We start from the raw sequence: 12,901 nt of genomic DNA on the forward strand, positions 1-12,901 counted from the left end.
TGTGCCAGCTTCAAACCAAAGAGGATGCATACAGAAGTAAAGAGGTGTATAGTATAAAGATGTAGGATGTAAAGATGCATGAATGGCTAAAGAGGAAAGGGAAAGAGGAGAAGACTGAAAAGTAAATGGGAGTGAGGTTGTTTAACGTAGGTTTAGTCCAGGGGGATGGCGGGATGAAAGGATGTGCTGGAGTGCAAGTTCCCATCTCCGCAGTTCAGAGGGACTGGTGTTGGGTGGGAGAAGCCAAATGGCACGTACAGTGTAGCAGGTTCCTAGGTCCCTAGAATTATGCTGGAGGGCATGCTCCGCTACTGGGTATTGGACATCTCCTAGGCAGACAGTTCGTCTGTGTCCGTTCATGCGCTCAGCCAGTTTAGTTGTTGTCATACCGATGTAAAAGGCTGTGCAGTGCAGGCATGTCAGCTGATAAATGACATGTGTAGTCTCACACGTGGCCCTTCCTTGAATTGTGTATGTTTTCCTAGTAGCGGGGCTGGAGTAGGTGGTTGTGGGGGGATGCATGGGGCAGGTTTTGCAGCGGGGTCGGTTACAGGGGTAGGAACCGCTGGGTAGAGAAGGTAGTCTGGGAATATTGCAGGGTTTAACAAGGATGTTACGGAGGTTAGGGGGACGACGAAAGGCAACTCTGGGTGGTGTGGGGAGAATTTTGTCAAGGGATGATCTCATTTCAGGGGTTGACTTGAGAAAGTCATATCCCTGGCGAAGTAATTTATTGGTGTATTCGAGGCCAGGATAATATTGGGTGACAAGGGGGATGCTTCTGTGTGGTCTGAGGCTAGGAATATTGTTGTTGGACGGGGAGGAATGTATTGCTCGGGAGATCTGTTTGTGGACAAGGTCTGCAGGATAGTTGCGGGAGAGGAAAGCACTGGTCAGGTTATTGGTGTAATTGTTGAGGGATTCGTCACTGGAGCAGATACGTTTGCCACGAATACCTAGGCTGTAGGGAAGGGAGCGTTTGATGTGGAATGGATGGCAGCTATCAAAGTGAAGGTACTGTTGTTTGTTGGTGGGTTTGATATGGACAGAGGTGTGGATGTGAGCTTCAACAAGATGAAGGTCAACATCCAGGAAGGTGGCTTTGGTTTTGGAGAAGGACCAGGTGAAATTCAGATTCGAAAAGGAGTTGAGGTTATGGAGAAAATTAAGGAGTGTTTCTTCACCATGAGTCCAGACCACAAAGATGTCATCTATAAACCTATACCAGGCCAGGGGAAGCAGCTGTTGGGTCTTCAGGAAAGCCTCCTCCATGCAGCCCATGAAGAGGTTGGCATAGGATGGAGCCATCCTGGTTCCCATGGCAGTTCCCCTGATTTGTTTGTAGGTCTGGCCTTCAAAAGTGAAGTAATTATGGGTGAGGATGAAGTTGGTAAGTGTGATAAGGAACGAGGTTTTTGGAAGATCTTCGGGTGGGCGTTGGGAGAGGTAGTGCTCAAGGGCAGAGAGACCATGGGTGTGTGGAATGTTTGTGTAAAGGGATGTAGCATCTATGGTGACAAGAAACGTTTCAGGTGGGAGAGGAGTGGGAATGGATTTGAGGCGTTCTAGGAAGTGGTTTGTGTCCTTGATGTAGGATGGGAGCCTGCAGGTGATAGGTTGGAGGTGTTGGTCTACCAGAGCTGAGATACGTTCGAGGCCAGGATAATATTGGGTGACAAGGGGGATGCTTCTGTTTGGTCTGAGGCTAGGAATATTGTTGTTGGACGGGGAGGAATGTATTGCTCGGGAGATCTGTTTGTGGACAAGGTCTGCAGGATAGTTGCGGGAGAGGAAAGCACTGGTCAGGTTATTGGTGTAATTGTTGAGGGATTCGTCACTGGAGCAGATACGTTTGCCACGAATACCTAGGCTGTAGGGAAGGGAGCGTTTGATGTGGAATGGATGGCAGCTATCAAAGTGAAGGTACTGTTGTTTGTTGGTGGGTTTGATATGGACAGAGGTGTGGATGTGAGCTTCAACAAGATGAAGGTCAACATCCAGGAAGGTGGCTTTGGTTTTGGAGAAGGACCAGGTGAAATTCAGATTCGAAAAGGAGTTGAGGTTATGGAGAAAATTAAGGAGTGTTTCTTCACCATGAGTCCAGACCACAAAGATGTCATCTATAAACCTATACCAGGCCAGGGAAAGCAGCTGTTGGGTCTTCAGGAAAGCCTCCTCCATGCAGCCCATGAAGAGGTTGGCATAGGATGGAGCCATCCTGGTTCCCATGGCAGTTCCCCTGATTTGTTTGTAGGTCTGGCCTTCAAAAGTGAAGTAATTATGGGTGAGGATGAAGTTGGTAAGTGTGATAAGGAACAAGGTTTTTGGAAGATCTTCGGGTGGGCGTTGGGAGAGGTAGTGCTCAAGGGCAGAGAGACCATGGGTGTGTGGAATGTTTGTGTAAAGGGATGTAGAACCAACTTCTTGTTTAGAACAGTTCCGACCGCCTTCTCAAAGGGATCCTCCTCCCCTCCCCCAAAAGCATCCCTTGCAGACGTTTCAGGAATTCCTCACATCCAGTGTTGCCTCCCAGTCCTTCTTGAAGAACATTCCGACAACCCCCAACATCACCCCAGCTGAATCCCGTGCCATTAAACAGCTGAAAACAGACCGCTCTATTGTAATCCTTCCGGCGGATAAAGGCTCCACAACTGTGGTACTTGACCGTGTGGAGTATGTGGCAGAAGGACTGCGTCAACTCTCCGACACCTCAACCTACAAAGCTGTTACCCTGGATCCCATTCCCTCCATTCAGACTGAGCTGCAGAAAATCCTAAAAATCCAAGGTCCCTCACAAGGCCTCACAATGGCTTCCATAGACTTACTCACTCCACCTGAGCCACGTACCCCTACCTTCTACCTATTACCCAAAATCCACAAAGAGAACCATCCTGGCCGTCCCATTGTGGCAGGCTTCAAAGCCCCAACAGAACGTATCTCAGCTCTGGTAGACCAACACCTCCAACCTATCACCTGCAGGCTCCCATCCTACATCAAGGACACAAACCACTTCCTAGAACGCCTCAAATCCATTCCCACTCCTCTCCCACCTGAAACCTTTCTTGTCACCATAGATGCTACATCCCTTTACACAAACATTCCACACACCCATGGTCTCTCTGCCCTTGAGCACTACCTCTCCCAACGCCCACCCGAAGATCTTCCAAAAACCTCGTTCCTTATCACACTTACCAACTTCATCCTCACCCATAATTACTTCACTTCCTCTTCATGGGCTGCATGGAGGAGGCTTTCCTGAAGACCCAACAGCTGCTTCCCCTGGCCTGGTATAGGTTTATAGATGACATCTTTGTGGTCTGGACTCATGGTGAAGAAACACTCCTTAATTTTCTCCATAACCTCAACTCCTTTTCGAATCTGAATTTCACCTGGTCCTTCTCCAAAACCAAAGCCACCTTCCTGGATGTTGACCTTCATCTTGTTGAAGCTCACATCCACACCTCTGTCCATATCAAACCCACCAACAAACAACAGTACCTTCACTTTGATAGCTGCCATCCATTCCACATCAAACGCTCCCTTCCCTACAGCCTAGGTATTCGTGGCAAACGTATCTGCTCCAGTGACGAATCCCTCAACAATTACACCAATAACCTGACCAGTGCTTTCCTCTCCCGCAACTATCCTGCAGACCTTGTCCACAAACAGATCTCCCGAGCAATACATTCCTCCCCGTCCAACAACAATATTCCTAGCCTCAGACCACACAGAAGCATCCCCCTTGTCACCCAATATTATCCTGGCCTCGAATACACCAATAAATTACTTCGCCAGGGATATGACTTTCTCAAGTCAACCCCTGAAATGAGATCATCCCTTGACAAAATTCTCCCCACACCACCCAGAGTTGCCTTTCGTCGTCCCCCTAACCTCCGTAACATCCTTGTTAAACCCTGCAATATTCCCAGACTACCTTCTCTACCCAGCGGTTCCTACCCCTGTAACCGACCCCGCTGCAAAACCTGCCCCATGCATCCCCCCACAACCACCTACTCCAGCCCCGCTACTAGGAAAACATACACAATTCAAGGAAGGGCCACGTGTGAGACTACACATGTCATTTATCAGCTGACATGCCTGCACTGCACAGCCTTTTACATCGGTATGACAACAACTAAACTGGCTGAGCGCATGAACGGACACAGACGAACTGTCTGCCTAGGAGATGTCCAATACCCAGTAGCGGAGCATGCCCTCCAGCATAATTCTAGGGACCTAGGAACCTGCTACACTGTACGTGCCATTTGGCTTCTCCCACCCAACACCAGTCCCTCTGAACTGCGGAGATGGGAACTTGCACTCCAGCACATCCTTTCATCCCGCCATCCCCCTGGACTAAACCTACGTTAAACAACCTCACTCCCATTTACTTTTCAGTCTTCTCCTCTTTCCCTTTCCTCTTTAGCCATTCATGCATCTTTACATCCTACATCTTTATACTATACACCTCTTTACTTCTGTATGCATCCTCTTTGGTTTGAAGCTGGCACAGTACCTGCAGTAGAATATCTTTGGCTTCCCTCTGACAACCATGCCTCCATCCTTGCTACCTTCCCTGTTTTCCTTTCCCTGTTGCTTCATAACCTGGGTTGTGAGTAACTAAATCCACTTTCCCTTCTTCCCTTTCTTTCCCCTCTCTCCTCCCTGATGAAGGAACATTTATTCCGAAAGCTAGGAGCTTAAATTTTCGGTTGTTTTTTGTGTCTCTATCGGCTGTACTGAGCTGAGGTAAGTACTGGCCAGCCCCTCTATCTCTTTGTTAGTAATTGTTTCACAACTTTTTACAATAAGACAAAAGTTGGTGTTGATTTAGTGGATCAGCTTTGTGCAAACTATTTGGTGGTAAGGAACACAAGGAAATGGCCTGCCGTTATTTTCTTCGATCTTCTGAACTCGTCTGGGATGAACGCACAATGCATATACTCAGTGAATAATGGCTATAAAGCAGTCAAACAAGATGATTTTATAAAATCTGGGAGCTGATTTCACACCAAATACAATGATGCTTAAAATCCTCAGATGCCAGCCAAAATTAAGAAAAGAGGTGCTCTTTTACTTAAGACAGAAGTACCGAAATTCAGTTAAAATGAACACTGGCATGCAGGTGCAAGGGGAAGATGCCAAATCTGTGGTCGAGCAAAAATAAAACTACGAGAAGATCATGCTCAAAGTGTCTAAATTGGGTGTGCCCAGATCATTGTTCTGACATGTGTAATGAGTGTTTTGAATTAATTTTATTTTTGTTTATTAACTTTCTCAGATGGAACTGATATATGGTCAAAATTACATTTGTGAAGTATATTGTAAAAGTTTATGGAGTGTATTTCATGTTCTGTATTTTTACTTATTTTTATACACTATATTAAAAACCCCCCCCATGAACCATGGACCTTGCTGTTGGTGGGGAGGCTTGCGTGCCTCAGCGATACAGATGGCCGTACCGTAGGTGCAACCACAACGGAGGGGTATCTGTTGAGAGGCCAGACAAACGTGTGGTTCCTGAAGAGGGGCAGCAGCCTTTTCAGTAGTTGCAGGGGCAACAGTCTGGATGATAGACTGATCTGGCCTTGCAACATTAACCAAAACGGCCTTGCTGTGCTGGTACTGCGAACGGCTGAAAGCAAGGGGAAACTACAGCCGTTATTTTTCCCGAGGACATGCAGCTTTACTGTATGATTAAATGATGATGGCATCCTCTTGGGTAAAATATTCCAGAGGTAAAATAGTCCCCCATTTGGATCTCCGGGCGGGGACTACTCAGGAGGATGTCGTTATCAGGAGGAAGAAAACTGGCGTTCTACGGATCGGAGCGTGGAATGTCAGATCCCTTAATCGGGCAGGTAGGTTAGAAAATTTAAAAAGGGAAATGGATAGGTTAAAGTTAGATATAGTGGGAATTAGTGAAGTTCGGTGGCAGGAGGAACATGACTTCTGGTCAGGTGACTACAGAGTTATAAACACAAAATCAAATAGGGGTAATGCAGGAGTAGGTTTAATAATGAATAGGAAAATAGGAATGCGTGTAAGCTACTACAAACAGCATAGTGAACGCATTATTGTGGCCAAGATAGATACGAAGCCCACACCTACTACAGTAGTACAAGTTTATATGCCAACTAGCTCTGCAGATGATGAAGAAATTGAAGAAATGTATGATGAAATAAAAGAAATTATTCAGATAGTAAAGGGAGACGAAAATTTAATAGTAATGGGTGACTGGAATTCGAGTGTAGGAAAAGGGAGAGAAGGAAACATAGTAGGTGAATATGGATTGGGGCTAAGAAATGAAAGAGGAAGCCGCCTAGTAGAATTTTGCACGGAGCACAACTTAATCATAGCTAACACTTGGTTTAAGAATCATGAAAGAAGGTTGTATAAGTGGAAGAACCCTGGAGATACTAAAAGGTATCAAATAGATTATATAATGGTAAGACAGAGATTTAGGAACCAGGTTTTAAGTTGCAAGACATTTCCAGGGGCAGATGTGGACTCGGACCACAATCTATTGGTTATGACCTGTAGATTAAAACTGAAGAAACTGCAAAAATGTGGGAAATTAAGGAGATGGGACCTGGATAAACTGAAAGAACCAGAGGTTGTACAGAGTTTCAGGGAGAGCATAAGGGGACAATTGACAGGGATAGGGGAAAGAAATACAGTAGAAGAAGAATGGGTAGCTCTGAGGGATGAAGTAGTGAAGGCAGCAGAGGATAAAGTAGGTAAAAAGACGAGGGCTGCTAGAAATCCTTGGGTAACAGAAGAAATATTGAATTTAATTGATGAAAGGAGAAAATATAAAAATGCAGTAAATGAAGCAGGCAAAAAGGAATACAGACGTCTCAAAAATGAGATCGACAGGAAGTGCAAAATGGCTAAACAGGGATGGCTAGAGGACAAATGTAAGGATGTAGAAGCTTATCTCACTAGGGGTAAGATAGATACTGCCTACAGGAAAATTAAAGAGACCTTTGGAGAGAAGAGAACCACATGTATGAATATCAAGAGCTCAGATGGCAACCCAGTTCTAAGCAAAGAAGGGAAGGCAGAAAGGTGGAAGGAGTATATAGAAGGTTTATACAAGGGTGATGTACTTGAGGACAATATTATGGAAATGGAAGAGGATGTAGATGAAGACGAAATGGGAGATACGATACTGCGTGAAGAGTTTGACAGAGCACTGAAAGACCTGAGTCGAAACAAAGCCCCCGGAGTAGACAACATTCCATTAGAACTACTGACGGCCTTGGGAGAGCCAGTCATGACAAAACTCTACCAGCTGGTGAGCAAGATGTATGAGACAGGCGAAATACCCTCAGACTTCAAGAAGAATATAATAATTCCAATCCCAAAGAAAGCAGGCGCTGACAGATGTGAAAATTACCGAACTATCAGTTTAATAAGTCACAGCTGCAAAATACTAACGCGAATTCTTTACAGACGAATGGAAAAACTGGTAGATGCAGACCTCGGTGAGGATCAGTTTGGATTCCGTCGAAATGTTGGAACACGTGAGGCAATACTGACCTTACGACTTATCTTAGAAGAAAGATTAAGAAAAGGCAAACCTACGTTTCTAGCATTTGTAGACTTAGAGAAAGCTTTTGACAATGTTGACTGGAATACTCTTTTTCAAATTCTAAAGGTGGCAAGGGGTAAAATACAGGGAGCGAAAGGCTATTTACAATTTGTACAGAAACCAGATGGCAGTTATAAGAGTTGAGGGACATGAAAGGGAAGCAGTGGTTGGGAAAGGAGTGAGACAGGGTTGTAGCCTCTCCCCGATGTTATTCAATCTGTATATTGAGCAAGCAGTAAAGGAAACAAAAGAAAAATTTGGAGTAGGTATTAAAATTCATGGAGACGAAGTAAAAACTTTGAGGTTCGCCGATGACATTGTAATTCTGTCAGAGACGGCAAAGGACTTGGAAGAGCAGTTGAACGGAATGGACAGTGTCTTGAGAGGAGGATATAAGATGAACATCAACAAAAGCAAAACGAGGATAATGGAATGTAGTCAAATTAAATCAGGTGATGCTGAGGGAATTAGATTAGGAAATGAGACACTTAAAGTAGTAAAGGAGTTTTGCTATTTAGGAAGTAAAATAACTGATGATGGTCGAAGTAGAGAGGATATAAAATGTAGACTGGCAATGGCAAGGAAAGCGTTTCTGAAGAAGAGAAATTTGTTAACATCGAATATAGATTTATGTATCAGGAAGTCGTTTCTGAAAGTATTTGTTTGGAGTGTAGCCATGTATGGAAGTGAAACATGGACGATTACTAGTTTGGACAAGAAGAGAATAGAAGCTTTCGAAATGTGGTGCTACAGAAGAATACTGAAGATAAGGTGGATAGATCACGTAACTAATGAGGAGGTATTGAATAGGATTGGGGAGAAAAGAAGTTTGTGGCACAACTTGACTAGAAGAAGGGATCGGTTGGTAGGACATGTTTTGAGGCATCAAGGGATCACAAATCTAGCGTTGGAGGGCAGCGTGGAGGGTAAAAATCGTAGAGGGAGACCGAGAGATGAGTACACTAAGCAGATTCAAAAGGATGTACGTTGCAGTAGGTACTGGGAGATGAAGCAGCTTGCACAGGATAGAGTAGCATGGAGAGCTGCATCAAACCAGTCTCAGGACTGAAGACAACAACAACAACAACATATTAAAAACAAAGATTCCAAGACTTACCAAGCGGGAAAGCACCGGTAGACAGGCACAATAAAATAACACACTAACACACACACAAAATTTTAGCTTTCGCAACCAACGGCTGCTTCTTCAGGAAGGAGGAAGGAGAGGGAAAGGCGAAAGGATGTAGGTTTTAAGGGAGAGGGTAAGGAGTCATTCCAATCCCGGGAGCGGAAAGACTTACCGTATGGCGAAAAAGGACAGGCAGGCGCGCGCGCCACACACACACACACACACACACACACACACACACACACACACACACACACACACACACAAATGTCTGCTTGTGTCTGTGTATGTGCGGATGGATGTGTGTGTCTTTTCTGTCAAACACACCCCACACTTGGCAAGCACGTGAAGCAGCACCATACATGATCAAATATTTGTCATGTATAGTTAAGTTTGACAAAATGTTGATTGTGTACAGGAGCCTTAACAGTAGTGACACTCCCTCTCAATTTTGTTACCCACAGTGACAGCAGTGCTCCAAAAGGCCAGCAAGTGGCACTTCTGAATACTATATTGAATGAGTGTGAATACTAACGTTTATATCGATTTGTAACACAGTTTTTACAATAGGGAGTATATGTAGTGCCAGAAAAATCATCAATACCTAAAAAATGACACCGCCTTTGCCATGCAATAAACATAAAGAAAAACACAAATTATAGCAGGTGTATGCTATGTTTCATAGATTACAGAGCATGGTAGTGATGTTTCTTCGTGAAATATGATCGAGAAAGAATTCATGCTACACTTTATCAAGAGTTGCCACAGCTGAGGAAAGTAAGGTTGAGTGACCATACGGATAAAAATAAAAGAATATCAGCTCGGAAAAAAATGGTAGAGCTGTTGTGTCTTTCGCAACGTGGCACCATGCAGGAAGACATGGGGGGAAAAATAAATAAATAATGTTTTCGGACACTGTACAGGAGAGATAGGAATAAAATAATGAAATCAAAGCTCCCCGGTACTTGGGCTGTGATGTATATGTGTCCTCACTGTGGTACTATAAGTAACTATCTTTTTTAGGAGACCAAATGGAAGATGAGGTTGGAATAACCACAATCGAAAATCAGATAACTGTTTTATTTATATCTTTATTTGTATTAAATCTCGTCACATTTTCTATGACACAGTTGATAGTAACACATATGAAAGTGTTATTACTGCAAGTATCTGGTTTGCCAGGGAACTGCTCCATCTCTTACAAAGTATTCACAATGGTCTTCACATACTTGCTTCCTTAGCAGTAAGCAATTCCTTGCTTTAGATTGCTGAACTGGAAATATCTCACTATGACCAATCCTCCAGGCACCATGTGTATCAGTACCTGTAGCACAATCTTCAATGTCTACCTCTCCATGCTCAATAAATTACTGTTTTTAATTAATAAATTGTGCAAATGGCAACAAGCCAGTACATTTTTGGTTTCTCTGATGACAAATTATTATTTTTTCTTGAATTCTGCCACAAGGATGCCAAAAGTACTTTCTGTAACTCAACAGGAAGAAGACAAACAACAATTAAAAATTCTTCTTGTGTCATTTAACACATTTTTGTGATATGGTTTCATTAGGCTCTATCACCTACGAACACAAGTGGGAACTTTCTGTATTTGGCAGTTCCTCTGGGAGTGGTATCTGTAATTGGCTGTTTTCCAAAACTTGGAATGTTTTATTTGTCCTCCATCAGATATTCTGCCATTAGCACCAAGAACAACCATAATAAACTAATATTTTGCATTGGCTATACCCATTAGCAAAATTAGTAATAGGGGCCGGAATGCTGGGGTTTTCCCATCAATAGCTTCAATTCAATTAAAAAAATTCCAATAACTTTCAAATTCTTTCGGTATACTCTTCCAACTAACTTCCATTTTGGTTAGCTGAAACAATTATATCCACAAATTAATAGGTACATGAATTCACTGCATACAAACTTCTCTACCTATGATGTCTGACAACTGTCATGAAAGGTAGCCACCCAATCCCACAACATCTATCCCTGGTTTCGTCACGTGTTGAAGACACTCACCACTACACTCCTTGAACACAAGTCATGCATTTTCTGAAATGCACGTGCCAAGCCTCCTGGCCATCACAATCTGCCCTTCGTGGAACTCAGATGATTCGCACACATTCCCCATTCTACACACAGACAGCACGCTCACTGATACTACATGCACCGTGTATGTCTAATTAGCAGTCATTCCTCGCCAGGTGGCAATGCTATCACCTGGATGTTTTTTTCTTTCTTTTTTTTTTTTCTTCTTCGATAGGTCAGTGGTCTTTATGTTCTGGTTGATCACTGTAGTGTGCACCACAATGCACAGATGTTAGCAACATCATATTATCAAGGGGAAGATTGGGAAGGGTTAGAAGTATTAGAGTTAGGGCTACAAGAATTAGAGTTAGGACACGCTAAATGATGTGTTACCATCAAGTCTAGATCAAAAAGGTACCGTGAGCATCCATAGCAGCAATAGTTGACTCCATCTTTGAATAACCTAATATAAGTTTTGCAATGAGTAATTCAATGGTAATAAGTACTTACTACGGTAAGACACTGGTGAGTCAGTTATAATGGGATCACTGGCTAAGGTGGTGAAAAAGAGTACTTCAAGTGCAGACAAAAGGTACACCAGATGTGTGTTTACTATAATGTACGAGCAAGATTGTTTCAAAATAACAAGTATGGTGGAGAGGGGAAGGAGGAAGAGGGAGAGGAGCAGGAGGGAAAGGGGCGGGAGGGGGAGGGAGAGTGGTGGGAGAGGGGAGGGAGGCAGGAGTGGGAGGGAGGAAGAGGGTTGGGAAGGAGGCAGGAGTGGGAGGAAAAATGGTGGGAGGGAGGAAGAGGGGTGGGAGGAAAAATGGTTGGAGGGAGGAAGAGGGGTGGGGTGGGAGAGTGTTAAAGAGAAAGGGAGGGGGGGGTTCCTCATGTGGACAGATGATTTACATTTTTTGTTTCACCAGGCTGACAACTGTATCTGGATATGCCACCATCCAGGCAAATGGCTGCTGGAAATATGCAATGCCCTAAAGATCCAGGCCAGTAGGAGCAGGAATGCACTATGGGGGACATTCGACTGGGCTACCACAAAACTGGTGGCACCATGAGAACTGTGGCCTACACGAACATTATAACTGACGACCTACATCCCTTCATTCTTTTCGTCTTTCCAATGGCATCTGCTCATAATGCAAGGGTAGAATCTGGCTATAGTGGTTTGAGGAGCACGATAGTGAACTCATGTTGAAGACTTTGCCACAAACTTCCCCGGATCTGAACCTGGTGGTAAAAACCTGGGGCACCATCGGGCATCAGGTCCACACCCACAAACCACTGGCCTGTTAATTTAAGGTAACTACATGATCTGTGCATAGACATCTGGTCCGGTATACCTCTGGAAACCAACCAAGGACTTTTTTATTCCATACCACACAGTTACTGATTATTGCTTTCCAAATGTGGACCATTCTACTATTAAGCAGGTGATCATTATGTCTTGACTCATAAGAGTGGCAAATTAATGTAAAAGATTATTAGTCTTTAAGGTAAGTTTCATTAACACTTCACCTATTACAGGTGAGATTCAGATATGGCAGGTCCTATGTACTCCAGTTAGATACATTTTCCCAAAGTACCTCAGCTGCAAGTCCAAGCATAAATTGTTTCCAATGTGCCCAATTTTGCTATACCTGTCACTGCAAATATAATTAACTTAGCAAACTTCTTACCCCTAGAGAATTTTAACTATCTGTCTTGGCCAATCTTAAAGGATGAAATGTGACTACAAAGATATGAGATTAAAAAGTTGTAACAACTGTGGAACATCTAATACAAAACAGATGAGTTCACAGAACCATCAAATGTTGGTACAAATATTGTCCTTCCTTGTAATGGCAATGAGGTCATTGGATGCAGGACCAGACATTTATATGAGAGAAATAAAGATACATCTGTTGGCAGAAATATGTCGTAGGGTAAAAAATAAGTGTGCTACCTGTGGATAGTTTTGAGATGGCAGCTATACTGAAAGAATGACCAAGCAATGTTACCAAACCTGACAAGCTGGCATAACAAAAGAGATGAATGAAGGAGAATTGTGGTGATGTAGTGTATGAATAGCAAGCCAATATGTCACAGTTCTGCACACACAATAATGAATGGGTTACTGCAAC

The sequence above is a fragment of the Schistocerca gregaria genome, chromosome 4, assembly GCF_023897955.1.
Source record: "Schistocerca gregaria isolate iqSchGreg1 chromosome 4, iqSchGreg1.2, whole genome shotgun sequence".
NCBI lineage: Eukaryota > Metazoa > Arthropoda > Insecta > Orthoptera > Acrididae > Schistocerca > Schistocerca gregaria.